The following is an 18,598-nucleotide window of genomic DNA, read 5'->3' as shown; positions in this document are numbered from 1 at the left end:
TTATGGAGGCAGACCCAAAGTGCAGCTTGTTCTGGAGCAAGAGTCTTACAAAAGAGTGCCCACCAGCCATTCAGCTTTAATGTCCTGCGAGATAAATCTACAGGAAATGTTTCCAGTGCTTCAGTGATACATGAACAAAAACTGCCTGTTTGAAAAAGAGTACATCAGCTTTCGAAGCTGTTCAGGATAATAAGTGGGAAGCAACTTTTCCAGACAAAAAAAAAAAAGGGGCAGTAGAAACCAACCATTATCCCTGAAAACTATAGATCACTTTTTTGAATTAAGGCATGTAGGTAAGGGATATAGATCAGTTAAGATGCAGACTGCTCAAATTGAAGTCTGGGACATTTTAAAGTGCAATGGGTGGGGTAAGGGAAGTGGAAATCCATTCACTTTGATTTTACCAATTTAAGTCTGCTGCACATTGTACTTCTGGGTCACCTTGTAGCAAGATTTAGATTTGATGAAAATAAAAGGGGGCTGATTTGAGTATTGCAACTTGACTTGGCATTCAGTGCCAAGTGGCATTATCTTGCTGGCTTCTTCACAAATTGCCTGCTTTCCTTAGCAGGGCAACAACAGGCTCCCACATAACAGCTTCTTGTCCCTAGCACCAGACGGGCAGCTCCCATCTCCCAGAGGGTGCTTTGTGTCCTTTAACTGGGCACCAAACTCATTTGGCCAATTAGGGTATTAACATTTAACTGTAGCTTTGTCTGAACAATGTAGTTTAGATGCAGGGTTGTGGCCTGAAAATAAAATTGGAAACATGTCATAAGGTCAAGAGTACACATTCAAGGGATCATTGGCAAAACTAAACTGAGGTGACTGCTTTGAGGAGCAACTTCTGGCCACAGGAATAACCCTGACCCCCAGTTGCTTGCCATTAAGGCTTTACAATCTTGTTTCTCTTTATTTTGCTCTTCGAGGACCCATTCTCCCCTTTAAAAAAAAAACATAATTCACATCCATTTTATAATCTCATTCACCATTATCAAGCCCTGTATCTTTTGCACTGGACCTCTTCCATCTGTTACCTTGTTCCTCTGCTGCTTGAAAAACTAGTCACTCGAGAACAGTTCTGAAGAGTCAGACTAGACTCCATGTTTAGTGTTTTCCCTACAGACACTGCCAGAATTACTCCAGCATTGTTACAAAGAATATTCTCATTTTCTGCTGAATACATCTCCCCAACATTCCAAAGACCTCGTTCCCTCCATAACCAGGGCTGGATTAGTGGTGCTGGAAAAGCACAGCAGTTCAGGCAGCACCTGAGGAGCAGTAAAGAAAAAAGACATTTCAGGCAAAAGCCCATTCCTGATGAAGGGGTTTTGCCCGAAATGTCAATTTTATTGCTCCTCAGATGCTGCCTCAACTGCGTGCTTTTCCAGCACCACTAATCCAGAATCTGGTTTCCAGCATCTGCAGTCATTTTTTTTTAATGGAAGTAAAAACAAAGGGGAAATTCTCAGCACTCAACTCATCCCTTCCCACAGGATCTGGTCACAGTTACAAAGGATGCAATATTTGCATTTTCACGATCTAGAAATGGTTTCTAGATGAAATGATTTACTTCTGACGTTATTACACTTGTGTTGCTTGAAGACCATATGCACATTGTTTTGTAAAGCACCTTGAGTCATCTACTTAGTCCACAAACATACCAGATTTCCAACTGTTACCTTTTACTTCAGCACCTCAAAAAAAAAAGTGTTCCAGTAATTCAGGGAAACAAGGTAGAGGTGCAGCACCTCATTCCAATTAGGCACTTTACAGCCTTAAGAAATCAGCATTGAGTTTTGTTGTTTGAGTGATGAAAGAATGCTCAAGAGGCTTTAGGAGAGTCAGGTATTTGAAATTTATGGGGAGAGGGGAGATTACTGAAAGGGTGAGGGATTCGAAAATACCAGTTTAAAAAACATTAATGTTTGAGAGCTGATGCGAGTCTTTAGTTAAAATGGCTTAGAACAAGTTTTGCCCTTCCAAATCAAGCTCATCTATTACATGAGCTGTAGAATCAGGGTCGGAATTGGTTAAATCCTTCTAATCTTCAGGAAAGGAGTTAGCTGCAATTGGAATCTTGCAAGTGACAGCATGGCTCAGCAGAGTCAGTCATACAGCAAGGAAACAGTCCCTTCAGTCCAACTTGTCCATGCTAACTAGCTATTTTAAGTTAATCTAGTCCCACTTGCCAGCATTTGGCTTATCTCTCCAAACGCTCATTCTTATACACATCCAGATGGCTTTTAAGTGTTCTAATTTTACCAACTAGAAGTGGATGCTGGGACCATTCTTGCTCCAGTTAAAAGTTTTGGGTTCAAGTGTCACTTCATAATCAAACCTGGTAAGAGGGGTACTACATAACTATAGGATGTTCAAGTAGACCAAGTAGTATCATTAAAAATTCTCTAGGTGTACTAGCTCATATTTATCCATTCAACAGAAATTACTTCTGCTGTTCTTGCCTGAGCAAATCAAAGCAACAGCTGCCAGATTGCAGGATGTGGTTACAACTGCACTTTATAATTGGCTACTTAGAACAAGATCTAGGTTGGAGTAATAGTAGACAATTCAGTCCCTTTAGCCTGCTCTACATACTCGTGTACTTCCATCCTGCTTCTTAAAAGGCAGACTTGAAAGTTATTTCTTGCACTTGCCAAGTCTATTTAAGAGAACTTCAGGATAACCCTATGTTGCCTTTCACATTCTTCTGTTCAACTCAACAAGTATTCTTAGTAGAAAAAACTGGTCATCTAATTTCAGGACTGTCAACTAGGATAGTTAATTTTCATGTGATGCTAAAACACTTAAATTCATAGCTTTGGGAGATGGTCAACAAAGTTATGAAACTAGAGTATTCCTTGTATTTTTTCCCCACTTATCAAGTAACATGTCCAGGGACCTCAGGGGCAGTAACCTGGGTCTCCTAACTCAGGTAGGGATATGACCACTGGAAACTCTAAGCCTGCCAAGCCCCAACATGTAATGTTGAATGAAACATTTGACATTCTGATGGATCATTCATTTTATCCCTTCAGTCTCATTCTGAAGTGAGATATTTAAATGGCTGTTTATACATGATTAGTTGTCACAGCAAGTTGACTTGTTGCTGAGAGTTTATTCTGCATTTCAATTATTCTGGTCTGTAACCATGTGTAAAGGCTTTTAAATTTTATACTCTTGACTCCAAGGGAACATAAGGTAACCAGCCAGTTGTTGACCAAGTTTGAGGCACAGCAAGTGTAAAGACAGGTTGTCAACTCAATTTTTGTTTTGTCAATTTCTTACCTACTCATTTTTCTTCACCCCTCCCAAAAATTGTCCATCTTCAAAGGGGACAAGGGCATGGAATGCAAAAGGCATTGCAGTGTCTAAGCTCCAGACAGCATCTTTAATGGAGTGCAAGCAGATGTTCAGCCCTCTTGTTTAACAAAGTCACTTGGATCCTTCTGCTGGATGGAGACAGCTGGCCAGTAGACAGTGCCTTGTCTCAGCAGGTCACAGACAGCCTGTTCAGTGGACAGTCTTAAACTTTCATCTGTATAGCAAGTTTCACAATATTCACAGGAGTATTATTAAGATTGACAAAATCTAATTTTCCCCTGTATGGCTCAAAGTATTGGAGAAATGCAACAGGTCTGGCAGTTTTAGAGTGAAAGGATAATTTTAGTCCAATATAGCTGCTGTGGCTGGTTTCAGGTGCTTGGCCAAATGGACAGGGATTTAAGCATTATATCTTGATTTTTACTTTTGCAAAATAAAACATGGCTGTGACACTCAGACTTGATTGTTTTGGATCAATTAAACTGAAGTGTTTGTGCTGCAGCCATTTAATCCAGTAATTCACTTGATGTGATCATGTAAACTTAGTTTGCATAATTGGTGTTCCCAACAGTGTTGTGGTTCAAGATAGGATTTGGCAGTGAGTTTGATCCTTGTCCTGCTCCAAGCAGGAATGGTTAATTTGGAAATGTTTGCATAATTTTGGATATTAATTCTATGAATTAGAGTTAAGATTACAGCAGAGTTAATGAAGCTCTCACTACTGGTATAGCATTAGATCTCAGCCAGTTAAGGTATTTAAGTCAACTAAAGAGTAGTTATGTTCATCTCCCACTCAAGTTGTGATCTTCTTGAAATGCACTCAGGGGGTTTCTTAATTTTTTTTAATGACTAGCTCATCTTTGCTAATAGACAGCCTATGTTAAAGGCTTGTCATCCTGACTGAAGCACTGCTGATACAGAATATAGGACCTGTACTGTTTTTCAGCCCTCCAGTGTTGTACTAACCTTTTATCCTAATCCAAGATGAAACTAACCTACATACTACATTTTGCAGTCACCCATGTGCCTAAGATAGACTTAAATGTCCCTAATGTATCTGACTACCACTACTGGCAGTGCATGCCATGCACTCACCACTCATGGCATGTTTAAAGTACAGTGGGCTGTCAGCCTCCAGTAGCCTGTTTCAATTGTGTTTCATAGATATTGGTTTTGCTATAGACATACTTAGCTACTCCATAGATAGCTTACTTATGCTTTGTAAGTGGTGGACAGACTTTAGGGAAATTAGGAATGGAATTACTTCATATTTCCCAGCCTCTGACCTGCTCCTTCGGAGGGTCATGTATAACTGAAAGCAGGTGAAAGATTGATATTTTGATGTGGATAGAGTCACTAGGGGAGGATGAGGCATAAACTAAAAGCAGCTTTTAATAGAGAAGTGAGGATCTAAAAGGTACATGCATGGCTGAAGGCTCAGCTACTAAAAAACTGGGTGAGAAGAGATAGGGGAACATTTGGGAATTGACAAGATGTGCCAGGAGACAACTGGGATATTAGGATAGTTTTAACATGGTCACTTGAGAAACAGATTAATGGCAGGTTGAGACAGGAAAGAAAACTCAAGAATGGGAGATGCTAACACTCAAACAACAGTTGAGGAATAGCAAATGTATAGTTTGCAAATCTTGATTTATCACAGCAAGGATGTAGCCTTAGTCTAGAATGTGGGGGTTAAAGATCAAAATATTCCTTGCACCTGAGATATTAAAAGTCACCATGAATGTAGTGGATGCTGTGGTAAATTCAAGGATATTTTGATTCTGGAAGAATGCACTAGCAATTTTCCAGTCATCTAGTAACTTCTTTATTCACAAGGAAACATGAAAAAGGAAATCTGGCTAGTTAGCTTATCTTGTTATTGGGAGGAGATTATAGGGGATGTATTAGACTATTTAGAAGAACAGTAATCAAGCAAAGTCAGTATGGCTTCAAGAGGAAGCCTGAAATTTTGGTAGTAAAAGAAAGAAGTGCATGCAATATTTGAATTCCAGGAGACATTTGATCATGTACCACACAGACTAAAGAGCCCATTTTGGAGGTAGATATTAGCATGGATAGAGAATTAGTTAACTCAAGAGCTTGGATAAAAGGAGCTTTTCAGGATAGCAACCTGTTACTAATTGTGTGCCACAGGGATCAGTGCTGGGCCATAACTATTTACAGCACAGATGGCTTTGAGGAACATGTACTATGGACAATTTTGCAAGTTACAATAGGTGAAAGGCAAATGGTGAGGATGACAGTTTGTAGAGAGATTGAGATGTTAATTAGACTAACATTTGGCAAATGGAACAGTGTGGGGAAAAGTAAGGTTTTGATCATGAAGAATCAAGGAGCTGAGTTTCATTTAAGTGGAGAGACTGCACAAAGCTACAGCACATGATTGTCCTCATGCATCATGAGGAGCATACATGTTCAACATATAAAAGCTACATTTCACTACAGCAAGCAAACTCTAGTCATTAAATATATTCAGGACTAAGATAGATACTTAACCAGGAAGGAAAGTTATGGAAAGACAAGTGAAGTTGAGGATTATCAGATCAGCCAGGATCTCGGAACAGGAAAGCAGACTTTGCTTCCAAGTCTTATGGCATTTTAGGTATGTAGAAGCAGCAAGATAAATATGACTGTCACATTTAATTTCTGACTAAAATGGAAGTGAGTAAAGACATCTAAACAATTTGAACTAGCAAGAGCAATTCCTGGGTCAGTGGCCTACCAATGGATTGCTTAATTATTAAATCTTTTACATTGCTAAAGAGAAGTTTAGGGTGAAGCTCTCAACACAAGTTAGAGGTAAGCATTTGTTTTCAGTAACTGGAAGACAGACTAAGTGTTTGCTCAGCACGATTGATTAAAGCAAGCCAAAGACTTATGGTGCCATTCATTTTCTGGGCCTCATTGTCATTCCTACAGATCCAATGCAGTCATTCCCTTAAGCTGCTATTTTCAGAGACACAAATCACACCTGTGGGTCCCAATTTTCCCCCATAGTAAGAGTTAGACAATTACTCCATATCCCAGGAGAAAGTGAGGTCTGCAGATGCTGGAGATCAGAGCTGAAAATGTGTTGCTGGAACAGCGCAGGTCAGGCAGCATCCAGGGAACAGGAGAATCGCGTTTCGGGCATAAGCCCTTCATTCCTGAAGGGCTTATGCCCGAAACGTCGATTCTCCTGTTCCCTGGATGCTGCCTGACCTGCTGCGCTGTTCCAGCAACACATTTTCTACTCCATATCCCAGCTTGGCAAGTTCACCATGAGGGGAGACTGTGCAAGTGCAAAGAGCTGTCAGTAAATACGTCTGAAGTTGGGTTTTTGTACACATCCACAAAGAACTATGTCAGTTCTGTGCAAGTCTAAAATGTCCTGTCTGGCCTCTTCGGCAGGCCAGGCATTTCTACTGACTCCATGACATTAGGATCCAGGTGAAACTAAAAAAGTCTCTTATCTGAAGAACTGGGGTGGGATGTAGGGGTTACACCTCCCTATCATCTAGATATTGCCAGTGTTGTCCCTACCATTTTCATTTTATCTTCAAGTTTGAAAATCTGAAACTGAAAAGAGTTTATCAAAAAAAAGTTTTGTTATAAGGTCTTTCACACAGGGTCAAAGTATGCATGAATGGTCAAAATTCAAGTGGCAAGGAAATGATTTCTGCAGTAAGATAAAAAAGGTGTCACAAAAAGGTTATTGCAGAAAACAGCTCAGTGTTGAAGGTATAATATTAGCAAGACAAGTGGATTGGTAACTGAGCATGAAACATTTGCAATAGTGGGTGATTCAGGTTGCTGAATTAACCTTTGAGATTGAAGAACTCAAAGCCTATCACATTAGCAGCTCATTCTTTCACTAAATTCAACATCTTGAATTTGTGGATTTCTTCAAGACCTGTCCAAAGTCCTAACTCATGGCTGAGTTCTATTCTGGCAAGATAGAAATCAATATTCCATGTTCACTATTGACAGTGATTGTTAATACTTACAGAAAATCTCAAGACCAGAACCAGAATACTCTAAATATAACCCAAGGTTCTACACAAGTGGAACACTTACCCACTTTTGCATTCTATGAGTCAGCTCTCATTGTGGTTCTAGTAACATGTCACTACTACCTTTTAAAACTGTAAAAGGTGTCTTCCAGACCTTTGCTCCTTTACCACATTTGATTTTTTAATGTGCTAGTGGCCTCCTTCATCCTCCTTAAGAAAACTCACTTGCTATTTATCCACTTGCAAGCCAAATCAAGAATACTTCCCTGACAGTACTTTGAGGCATGAGGACCAGTTGGATGACAAAAAAAAGAGTTTAGAAGAGGACAGCTAAGGGTTAAAGTTAGCAAAGTAGCAGTGGGATTGGGGAAAGGTAAAGTTAGTTTTGGATAAAGTTCCAAATAGGCAAGATTTGGAGGGGGCATTTTACATGAGCCAATTTTTGACCCCAGCTCCAGATTTATGCTACTTGCATCTGGGCTCAGCCTCAGAGATTCTTGCTGTCCTATTTAATCAACTGGAGCTCTTGACTATTAACATAATAAGGATGCTTATTTCACCTCCACCTGAGCTAATCATTCAATAACCTTTGCATTCTTTGGTTGTCTCTAGATTTAAGGTTCTATTGGCCCACTTCCCATCTTTATTAGGAAAGATGGAAAATATTGCTGCCTATCAAGCTTTCTCAGACTGGGATTAGAAATTGCTTCCTGAACAATTCAGATTTAAGGCTGCACCCATGTTAAAAGCCCATATAATCAATTCACTGCTTAAATTTTAGTACAACCACCCAATTTGGCTTGGATCCTAACTCATGCCCTTATGCATACTCCTCCCTTCTCCAGGGGAACTGCCCAGGAGTCATATCTAAGCAACCATCAACTCCCATTTTAGGCTTCATACCAGCATTTAAAGATGTAAAAGTTCTAAAGTTTACCCCAGAAGGCAGTGGAGGCCAAGTCTCTGGATTCATTTAAGAAAGAGTTGGATAGAGGTCTCAAGGATAGTGGAATCAAGGGTTATGGAGATAAGGCAGGAACAGGATACGGATTAAGGATGATCAGCCATGATCATATTGAATGGTGGTGCAGGCTCGAAGGGCAGAATGGCCTACTCCTGCACCTATTGTCTATAGGAGGGTAGAGTTTACAATTGCAACTGCCCAATGTATCTACTGGTCATCCAAGGCAGAGGCACATACATTCATTAACTGACACCAAATATAGCAGGGATAAGACTAGTTTATCTGGTTTATATTAGAGATACTAAACTACATCTGATTGTAGATTAGAAGCATTACATGCTTAATGTTATGCTAATCAAGTCCACTTAGACTGAATGAGAGACTGAAGTAAGTGACCAAATAAAGGAAGTTTATTCCTGTCAATAGGCCTTGATCTTTAAAGACATTTTAGATAGTTATTTTGTTGTTCCATACAAGTTTGAGCAAGACTGATCTGTTCTCACTGTATAGAATCTGCTCAGCTGCTTCCACCTACAAAGTTTTAGGTTTGGTGGTGCATTTTGGACACTTTCACTAGCTGAAAGGATGGAACAAGACAAAGCTTAGATGGGAGATTTACTGAAATAATTAACTGAAAAGTCTTTTACCCGAAGATATGACCCAACTCTATCCCTCAGGACATTCGTAAATTTTACAGGATTATGAATGACTATTCTAAAGAGTCTCTGGACTTAAAACAAGAACTCAATGTCTCACTACAGATGCCACCAGACCTGCTTGTTTTCCAATGCTATTTTTAAAATATGATTATTCATATGGATAAAAACAGCTAGCTTGACTTCAATTACATTCCTAGGTTACAAAAAAAGGTTAGTTATTTTTAACAGTAAAGAGAAAACAAAATACTGTATTAGCACCTATTAATACATCCTTCCAGAATTTGAAAGAAAAGTTAAAATATACATGTTTGTGTTAGTGATTTGGTTTAACAATGTCAGATAACATAGGAAAAAAACATCATTCACGTATTTCATAGTTCCGATAAGAAAGCCCACCACGCTAGGTCTCGTTTAAGGATTATAATACATCGTTATAAAGTTTAAAAAAAACCATAGACGATACAACACTGGCCTGACCCAGCAAATGATTAGCAAGAAGCTTTGTTTTTAATCATCTTTTGGGACTCATTTGGAACATGACCAAAAAAAATCTGCGAAGGTAGAAAAGCAAAAAGAAAAAATATCCACAAACCAACAACTGAACGCAAACCTGCAGTGCTTGCTCCAAATGTAGAAAATGGTAACCCTGTAATACAGCTAGTACCAGTCGTGGCACTTCCGCTATTAAAGGCAAATAACTGTCCATCACAATGATGGAACTGGCGGAAAGCCAATAGAAGCGTGGCAGTCGCCTCAAATAACGCGAACTAACCAACCACTACGGTGTTGGGGGCGGGACAGCCGGTGGGGCATTGCTTATTGGCCCAGCGAGTGGGCGTCTCGGTGGTTGGCAGTTTCTGGGTTCCAATCAAACACCTAGCTGGCCGAGGGGGCGGGGGCGCCTACCGCCAGCCAATCGCTCGTGCGGCGTGGGAGCTGGGACTTCCGGCTCCCGGGGCTGGTGGGAGGGGGGCGGTACCTGGTTGTCAGGTTACCGTCGACAGCTGGATGATTGACGGCGGACGCGGACCAATGGGCAGACGGCGGGGCGACAGGCCTCGGCGGGGCGGGAGCCAATGGCGGTGAGGCAAGGAGGCGGGACTTCCTTCCGCGGCCCCCGCCGTTTGATTGACAGGCGGCGAGCGGACGAACAGACGGCCTCTGCTCCGAGCTGTTTGGGCTTTTTTTTTAATTCAACAGCTTCCCCCCCCTCCCCTTCCCCTTCCCCCTTCCACCGGGCCGGAGGGATTACTCCCGGCGGCGGTGCCGCTTCTTCCCCAGAGAGTGTGAGAGGCAGAGGTGAGGGAGACGACTGCATCGGGGGGGTGGGAGCGGTGAGTGAAAGGCGCGGGCTGTGTGTGTGTGAGAGACACAGAGAGTGAGTGAGTGAGTGAGTGAGAGCGGGGCTGAGGTGTTCGCCGCCGCCGCCGCCGGGCGCCCTGGGGGCTGGCCTGCGATGCTCGCTTGGTGTGTGAGGGGAGGGGAGGCGAGCCGAGCCGCGGCCTGCACAACAATCGGCGCCTCGGGTTCGCGTTCTGAGAGAAGGGAGAGCCCGATCGGAGTGGGCTTGGAGGTGGTGGTGAGGGGGGGGGTCTGGATTTGGGCGGCGATCGGGGAGGGGGGAAGAGGGAGGTGGATGAAAGGGGACCCGCCCCCCCCCTCCCTCCCCTCCCTCCCCTCTCTCCCCTCTCTCCCCTCTCTCCCTCCCCAGGCCGTGTGTGTGTGTCTCTCTATTCCCCCCCCCCCCTTTGAAGGACGGATTGGAGGGTGGGCGGGCCTTTCCGGGGCCAGGGGCACGGATGGAGGGGGGGGTGTGTGTGTGTGTGTTTTTGGGGGGGGGTGGGGGGGGAGGGATCGCCGGGCTTTTCTGAGGGCATCCGAGGAGAGAAAGGGGCCGGAGGCGAGCTGGGGATTGGCGCTGAGGGCATCCGAGGAGGAGCCTGCACAGGGGGGGGGAGGGTGCAGAGGACGGCCGTGCTTTCCTGGCCCGGGGGGAGGTGGGGTGGATTTACCGGGGGAGGGTGGGGGGCTGCTGCTGCTGCTGTCCTCTGCTTGTGGACGGGGCACCGAGGGAGGGATCTGAACCAGGCCGGGTGGGAGGTGGGTGGAGACTGAATACGTTTAGGGGCACGGCTAGTGATTTGGGGAGGAGCTGAGGGTGGCCAGCGGCAATCGGGACGGAAAGAGAGATTTGACTGTGGGGCTGAGGCTTGACTCTGGGGCTCACCCCCTCATAAAACTTGTTATTGTCAAAACTGGGCGAGACGTGTGAGGAACGGGGCTGATGTCTGGGGGTTCAGGTGGAACAGAATAAGCGCCCCGGCGCCTTCTTGGAGAGTCTAAAGTGCAATCAGAAAATCAGGGTAGAAGACGCGCAGCAAACAGGTTCGTCCTTGCGACTGAGTTTCTCATGAGTCAAGCTAAACGTTCACCAACTGAACTGCCACTTTGTCCTTTTTTAGATGCTGACGGGTCTAGGTAAAAGTGCCCAGTAATGATCCCCCGTTTCTCCCTTCCATTGAGTGTTAAAGATTAGGGGTGACTGGGGTGGACAAAGTTAAAAATCGCACAACACCTGTTATAGTCCCAACAGGTTTATTTGGAAGCACTAGCTTTCAGAGTGCCGCTCCTTCATCAAGTGGTAGTAGATTAGGAAGAATTTATTTGAGCAAGAGCAGGGAAGCACTCTCCAGTTTTCTTGCCAACATTTATGCCTCTACCAAAAAACAGTAAAATGGTTTGTATGGTCATTTAACTTGCTGTTTGTTTATGGCAGCTAGTTAACAGTTTTCTCAATTAGAACAATGTCCACAATTTATTAGCTGCACATTGCATTGAAATGCGATCAAAGGCACCTTATAAATGCAAGTGTATTCCTAGTTGCAGTTTCTCAGGATGTTTAAGGAAACACCTTTGTGGTCTTTTTGAAAATTCTTCAATATAGAACATTACAAGTAAAAACTCAGTAATCTAATTAACTTTCTACACAAACATAAGATGTCTTCAGGTAAGAATAGTTGAGTAATACACAGAAGAGAAATAACGGTGTGCATCTGGGATTGCTGTACACAAGAATATGTGGAGTGGACTGTAGTGCAGAGGATCCTGGGCAATGATTGTAGGGTGGGGGCAAGACTGAAGTTTAAGGCGGAATTAATAAGAAGTAGATTCAGGACGAAAGGATCTGGATGCTGAACATAAAGTTGCAGCAACTACTTCATCCCTCAATACAATGAGTAGATCTGTTGTTTTCAGAATAACTGGAGAAAAGATGGCATTATTTCCATTTGTTAAAGTTCCTCAGTCAAAGTGTTAAGCTTTATGGCCAATGTGGCAGTGTGCCCATCTAACCCTCCAGTAAACACCTTACACCTCTATTGGAACATAAAGTAATCAGTACTGATCAGTTTGATGCAGAGTTAAGAGAATGTGTTGCTGGAAAAGCACAGCAGGCCTGATGAAAAGTTTCGGCCTGAAACGTCGCTTTTCCTGCTCGTTGGATGCTGCCTGACCTGCTGTGCTTTTCCACAACACACTCTCAACTCTGATCTCCAGTATCTACAGACCTCATGGTCTCCTCCTGATGCATAGATAGATTTCCAGCTTGATTTTGTATTTAACTGTCACTACAGAATGGTGTGGTCCGTAATGGTGTAAGAAGTAACTCTAAATTGGACAGCAGCGCTTGATTTTTAAGTTTACTTGTGCTGTGTTTTATAGTTATTCACTGCATCATCTCTGGTGCTGGTGAGTTGCTGATGTGGGTTCACCTCAGGTCCATTAAATTACACATTCCAAGTTATGATTATAGCTAGGTTTTTCTAAATTCTATGGACTTATGGAATAATGCAGTGTTGTACACCTATTTGGTATGTTTAATATGAGGAGCTTCATGTGTCAGTTGGGAGATTCAAATGCACTAAAGTGTATTGGTTAGTGAAATGTTGTATTTGTAGACTTCATCGAAGAGTGGAAGAATTAATAGACATTGCAAATGAGGCTGGGATTATAGTAAATAGATTTGTCAGGCAAGGATGGCCATTGAGATGGTACAGTTTAAAGCTTGAAAAAGAAAAGGGAGCTGGACTACTCTGATAAATGTTTGGTAGGAGGAGAAGCAGCAACAGCTTGTATCTATATAGTGCCTTTCATGCAATTTAAGCAGTCCTTTCACTGGATCATTGTAAAACAAGCATTGACCCCGGGTCACAACGTCATATTAAGGCTGACGACCAAAAGCTAGGCTGAGAAAATAAGTTTTAAGGAATTTTTTTTAGGAGGATAAGGGAGTTGGACAGGTGTACAATCATGGGTATTCAAGAGGCCAGAAGTTATGAATAATGAAGCTTTAAGGGTTCTGGGTCTGGATGAGATTACAGAGATTAAAAAGTGTAAATTGTGCTGTTTTTGTTTATTTGGGGATCAACATTGTATATTAATTCAAAGATAATTGCTGAATGCTTCCACTTGTGTCTTATTTTGGAATTGAATGTGAACTTTTCTTTCATAGAAAATTGTTTTATATAAAGATTTTTCATATGTTTTTCATTTAGTTATCGATATAAGGTTTAGTTAACAGACTTGTTGTGATAATGAGATGATGCCAACAGTGAGCACCAAACCTTTAGAAAAACTTGTGTGAAATGATTCCTATTCAGATTAACACAGTAAACTGAGATCATGGCAGCTGTTCAGTGCTGTCTAATATATATATTGGATTGACTGGTGATTTGAGAATATAATGGTCATCTCTGTTTGTGATTACAAACAACTTCTAATTTCCTATGTTTCAACATCAAGTCGTCAGTTTCTATTTTACCTGCCCGAAATGCAACTTTGTGACCTTTGATGAACAGAAGAATTTTACAACAAACCACTTTTGTTGCCTTCTGTCACTGTATATGGTGTAAAAGGAAGCTGAAAAGTAAACCCCTGAAGGATGTCTCACTGATTCTTGTAGTACTGCCATTTATCTTTGAAAGGCTGAGAATGCCATGTTGAATTTGTCAACTTGTTTTACTTTTGTGCCATAGAGTATAGTTTTGTCATCTAATCTTTGATCCATATCCATAGTGAATGGTGTGTTTTTATGTGTCTCATTTTAATGTAGGAGTATCACAGTTTATTGTTTAATATTCTGGCAACCATATTATTGAAAAATGATGGTGACTATAAACAAAATTTAACGTGTTTCTCCTTTTGCATTTGGATGAATTTTTGTGCAAAGGGAGTAGAGCAAATTTCTGCCTTTCCATTCTCAATATGTGATGTCTCTGAACCAGTGTATTACAAGTTATGCAGACTAAAGTTCAAATGTGTTTTGATTTAGAAATGTCTTTTAGAAGGACACCTACTGTAACAGAAGGGCAATCTCATTCTCAACAACAGATATGCCACAACGTCTTGATTGACGTTACCAGTGTAGTGCTGGTTAGCTGCTTATTTTTGTGAGTTTTCCCAGTGCAATCTCGAGAAAGGATATAAAATATTCAGGCTTTCTGTCTGGGAAACGAGAGTATTGTCATGCATTGTTTGTATTACATTACCTGTTTGCACAAACCTGCTTGGAGAAGTTACTAAGTATTGAACAAAAGAATACAAAGTAACTAACTTTCAAGTTTCCTCAGCTAGTAACTGTGTCTGATTAAATTATATTAAAAGATAGTTATTTTAGTGAGGTTCTTTGATTGTAAATAATAGTCAGGGAAATACATTGTTATGTGGTTGGTAATGTGGAAACTTATGATGTAAATGACGGAAGTTTCTTGTGTCTAGGCCCACTTAAAGTTTTTGTTGTGACAGCTGATGAAACGAGTCATGCAACAGGCAGTGGGTGGAACCTAATATGCAGATTATAAAGTTTAGTTGACACTTAGAGTGCCGATACTTGGTTACGTAGATGTGCAGGACTATCAGAGCCATGTTACTGACTTCTGCCTTCCTGCTGCATTTTTGTTTGGGTAACTGGTATGTTGGAGTTTAGAATAGTAAGAGGTGATTTGATTGAAACATATAAGATCCTGAGGGGTGTGGACAATGTAGAAAGAGTGTTTTCTCTTGTGGCAGAACTTAGATCTAGAGGTTACAGTTTTAAAAAATAAAGGATTGCCCATTTAAGACAGATGAGTAGAGTTTTTTATCTCATAATGGGTGGTGAATCTTTGGAACTTCGTTTGTAAGGAGGTAGAAGCAGAACATTTGAATATTGTTAAAGCAGTGGTAGATATATTCTTCATAAACAAGGTTATCCAGAGTATGGAGGAATGTGGTGTAATCAGATCACCTATGATCCTGTTGAGTGGCTTCACATTTACTTCTAATTCATGTGTGTGTGCTTACTGTTTAAACTTCAGATTTACATTTTACCTGTGGAATATTTGGAAAAGCAGGCAATCCTTGGGGTTGTAGTTTTCCATTCTCCATGTGGACTGCAGTATCAATAATGTGGCAGTTATGCAGCTATTTCAGCACTATACTGGCGATTCTAAAAGTGCTTTGAATGTATTCTCATGCAGATATTCTCCATGTATCTGTGTGCTTATTTAACAATGAAGAGTCAGAAATGTTTTGAACATTTTGCTTTTTGTCTTACTGATTTTAGCAGTAATTGCATAAAAAGGTTAAATCTAAGAATCAAATATCTGCCTGGTATTGGTATCTGTGACTCATTTTTTATTTAGGAAATACAATCAGCAACATCTGTATTCCTAATTAACCACACGTGGCTAATATATTGCACACTGCTGTGCTAAGGCATACACTCCACAGACCTCTATAACCATCAACTGTTATCATTAATTTTGATGCTGAGCCAACGTTTTCAGTGAAGTGGTGTTACTTTTTCATATTTTGGAGTACTTTTCCCTTGGCTGCAGTGGTCTGGAGGCCACATGAAGTTTATTGACATCTGATCAATGTCACTATTTCAGAGTTGGTTCACTTTAAGGCCTGTTTCTCTCCATTCACTTGTCAGTTGATCACAGATGCACAATAATATCAACTGTGAATTTACCAGGTAATATATTTGCTGCAACCCTGACCACAGAAATGGCATGGCATGAAAATTTTGGAGTTCAATTACTTGGACCATGAGCACCGTTCTGATTATGCCCTTTACATGAATCCGATTGAACAAAAAGAAAATAAATTATTCTTCTCTTAGTACCTCTTATTTCTATCCCGCCACATCGCAGACCTTTGCAATGTATGTGTGGAGAAGTTTACAACAGCATGTTACATTTATATAGCATCAATAATGTAATAAAATGTCCCTCAGGAAGAAAATGCTTCTCTGTGGCATTATAAAATGCTGATCCATGTTGGTATAATATATTAGATCAGATGATTAAAGGTTTGGTCAAATAGAGAGTTTTTAAGGCTCTGCTTCCCAAACCTTTACCCAGTACTACCCAATTTTAATGCATCAGACTTCATATGACTCCAGAGTGTAAATTTGCAGGTACAGAAGATCCATTGGGCAGACTTGAGGAATGGAATGGGTTAGTTTTAGTTCTTGATTGGGGGTGGGGAGGGTATGTGGCAAGGTCGGCAAATTGGAGTTGAGAGTTGGGGGAAGTTGATGGAAAAGGCAGGATTCCTCAAAATAAAACTTAAACATTTTTTTTTTACGCACTTATAGTATTTTGCAGCAGCACTTGTGCTTATGAGAGCACTGCAGTATGCCAGTTGAAAAAAACAGCTATTTAAAGGCTTGAAGCTGTTAGCCCTCACTCACTTGGCTGCTGTTATTCCTCTGAGCATGACACTCTAAAATCCTATCTTAGGATTCCTCCAATGATATAACACAAGAGTTTTTGAAATACTAATTTAAGGGTTGTCTTAAAAAGAGCAAAGCGCAGTAGAAAAGTGCAACGTGGAACTCTGTAGTTAGGCTTTGTGAAACCCATGCTGTTCCATTCTCTTTGCAACATGCACTGAAACATTTTTAAAAACGTGACGGGCGAAATTTATAAAGGGGTTAGCTGGATTTGAGTTGAGGTGGTATATATTGTTTGGTCATCTTTAAACCTTCCTTCAAAAAGTGAGCAATGTATGTCAATCTGGTGAATTACTGCCATTCAATCCAAAGAAAGCACATGGCAGGGGTTTATACCTCATTGGACTCTCTTCAGGTTTGTGCTTTTTGAGGGCTGTATTCATCCAGTATTTCATTCTGTTATTCTGCTGTTAGCTTGTCGTTCAACTTTGATTAGCTGATAATGAACTGGTAAATTACTTGATGACACTAAAGCTAAATTTTAGTGTGAAACAACTACCCAACATAATAAAACTGCATAAAGCATTTCAACAGCCTCCTTAAACAGAAACTGTTAAGGTTATTTCTAAAACTTTAATAGTCTTGATGTTTGTCAAAATTGAAATATTGTCACTTTTGCTGTAGGAATATTGTTGCTGAATGACCGGCATCAAAAGTTGTACTAATAGTTACAATGGTGTTCTTTAGTAATTACTGAAGTGTTTATTACATTTTTTATGACAGTATAAGAACTTGACTGCTGAGAATGAAGTAGATGAGTGCAGTAGACTTAGGAAGTTACCCCATATAATTCAAAGTTCCAATTTAAAGTTACAGTAGTATGTTTATGTATAAATACTTTGTGTTATAATGAAGTTTGAAAATGTATTAACATGTTTACTTTTTGTTTATTGGTAAGACACAATTCTGCTAATTAATCTGTGATTTTTGGGATTGCATCTCTTATTTGAAATTAAGGGAAACATTATCAGAGGGTACAGAGATGGGGGTGAGGAAAGGAAATTCACCAGTACAAGAAAAGGCATGTTACTCAATCACTCAGACGAGCATCTCTAGTTAGAATGCATGTCTGTCAAAAACCTTTTGGGCACTCCAGCATTTTAGTTTCCAACAATAAAGCCAATAAGGATGAAACCCTTTTTAAAAGTTAGATTTGGGTGGAATATCATGGTTTGCAAGGTGCCATTTTGTGCATTCCTGCCTCTGATTTATAACCATGCTGCCTTCATCCTGTCTTGTTCCAAGTTCCCATAATTCTAGCCCTACCTATATTTGTTTCTGTCTATGAATGTATTTTTAAAAAATCCTCATTCATAGGTCCTTTTGTAGCTTTCCCTTTTTCTGTCCTGCTCTTCATTTCCTCATTCTGGCTGCTTTGTAATACTTGGCAGAGCATTCAAACCTCCACACTTCAACTCATTTGGCCTCTTCCTCATGTTCAGAAGCCTATTCAACCTTTGGGCACTTTCCAGCTTGGCATTTGTTTTTACCAGATCCCCTTGTTTAAAAGAACATTGAATTGGTTCACTACTACACGAAAGACAGTATATAAGTGGACATTGTAGTCCAGTAACTTCAGAATTTTTTTTATGTTTCATGTTGTTTCGCGCAACTGCCTGTGTGGCATTTGCACATTCTCCCCGTGTCTATGTGGGTTTCCTCCGGATGCTCTGGTTTTCTCCCACAATCCAAAGGTGTACAGGTTAGGTGAATTGGCTGTGCCAAATTGCCCATAGTGTTAAGGGATGTATGGGTTGAGTGCATTTGTCAGGGGTAAATGTAGAGGAGTTGAGGAATGGGTCTGGGTGGGTTACTCTTCAGAGGGATGATGTGGACTTGTTGGGCCAAATGGCCTGTT

General features: G+C 40.9%; 1 protein-coding gene across 3 annotated transcripts in view; it reads left to right on the top strand.

Annotated features, from left to right (window-relative positions):
• The window catches only part of sin3aa (SIN3 transcription regulator family member Aa), a 126,405-nt gene that overhangs the window by 10,339 nt on the left and 97,468 nt on the right, over window positions 1-18,598 (top strand). Inside the window, exon 1 of one of the 3 annotated variants that reach the window (XM_043680524.2) lies at window positions 10,151-10,262. The exons of 1 other annotated variant lie outside the window; for it this stretch is intronic. The gene's annotated coding sequence lies outside the window, so the exon portion shown is untranslated. Of the gene's footprint in view, window positions 1-10,150; window positions 10,263-11,225; window positions 11,349-18,598 lie in introns of those variants that run through there. One more of the 3 variants, XM_043680526.2, reaches the window with a different exon arrangement.

The sequence above is a fragment of the Chiloscyllium plagiosum genome, unplaced genomic scaffold, assembly GCF_037043375.1.
Source record: "Chiloscyllium plagiosum isolate Xiang-an unplaced genomic scaffold, Cpla_swu_hap1 HiC_scaffold_42, whole genome shotgun sequence".
NCBI classification, from domain to species: Eukaryota; Metazoa; Chordata; class Chondrichthyes; order Orectolobiformes; family Hemiscylliidae; genus Chiloscyllium; species Chiloscyllium plagiosum.
The sequence above is the reverse complement of the archived record's forward strand: the minus strand, read 5'-3'. Positions and strand labels throughout refer to the sequence as shown.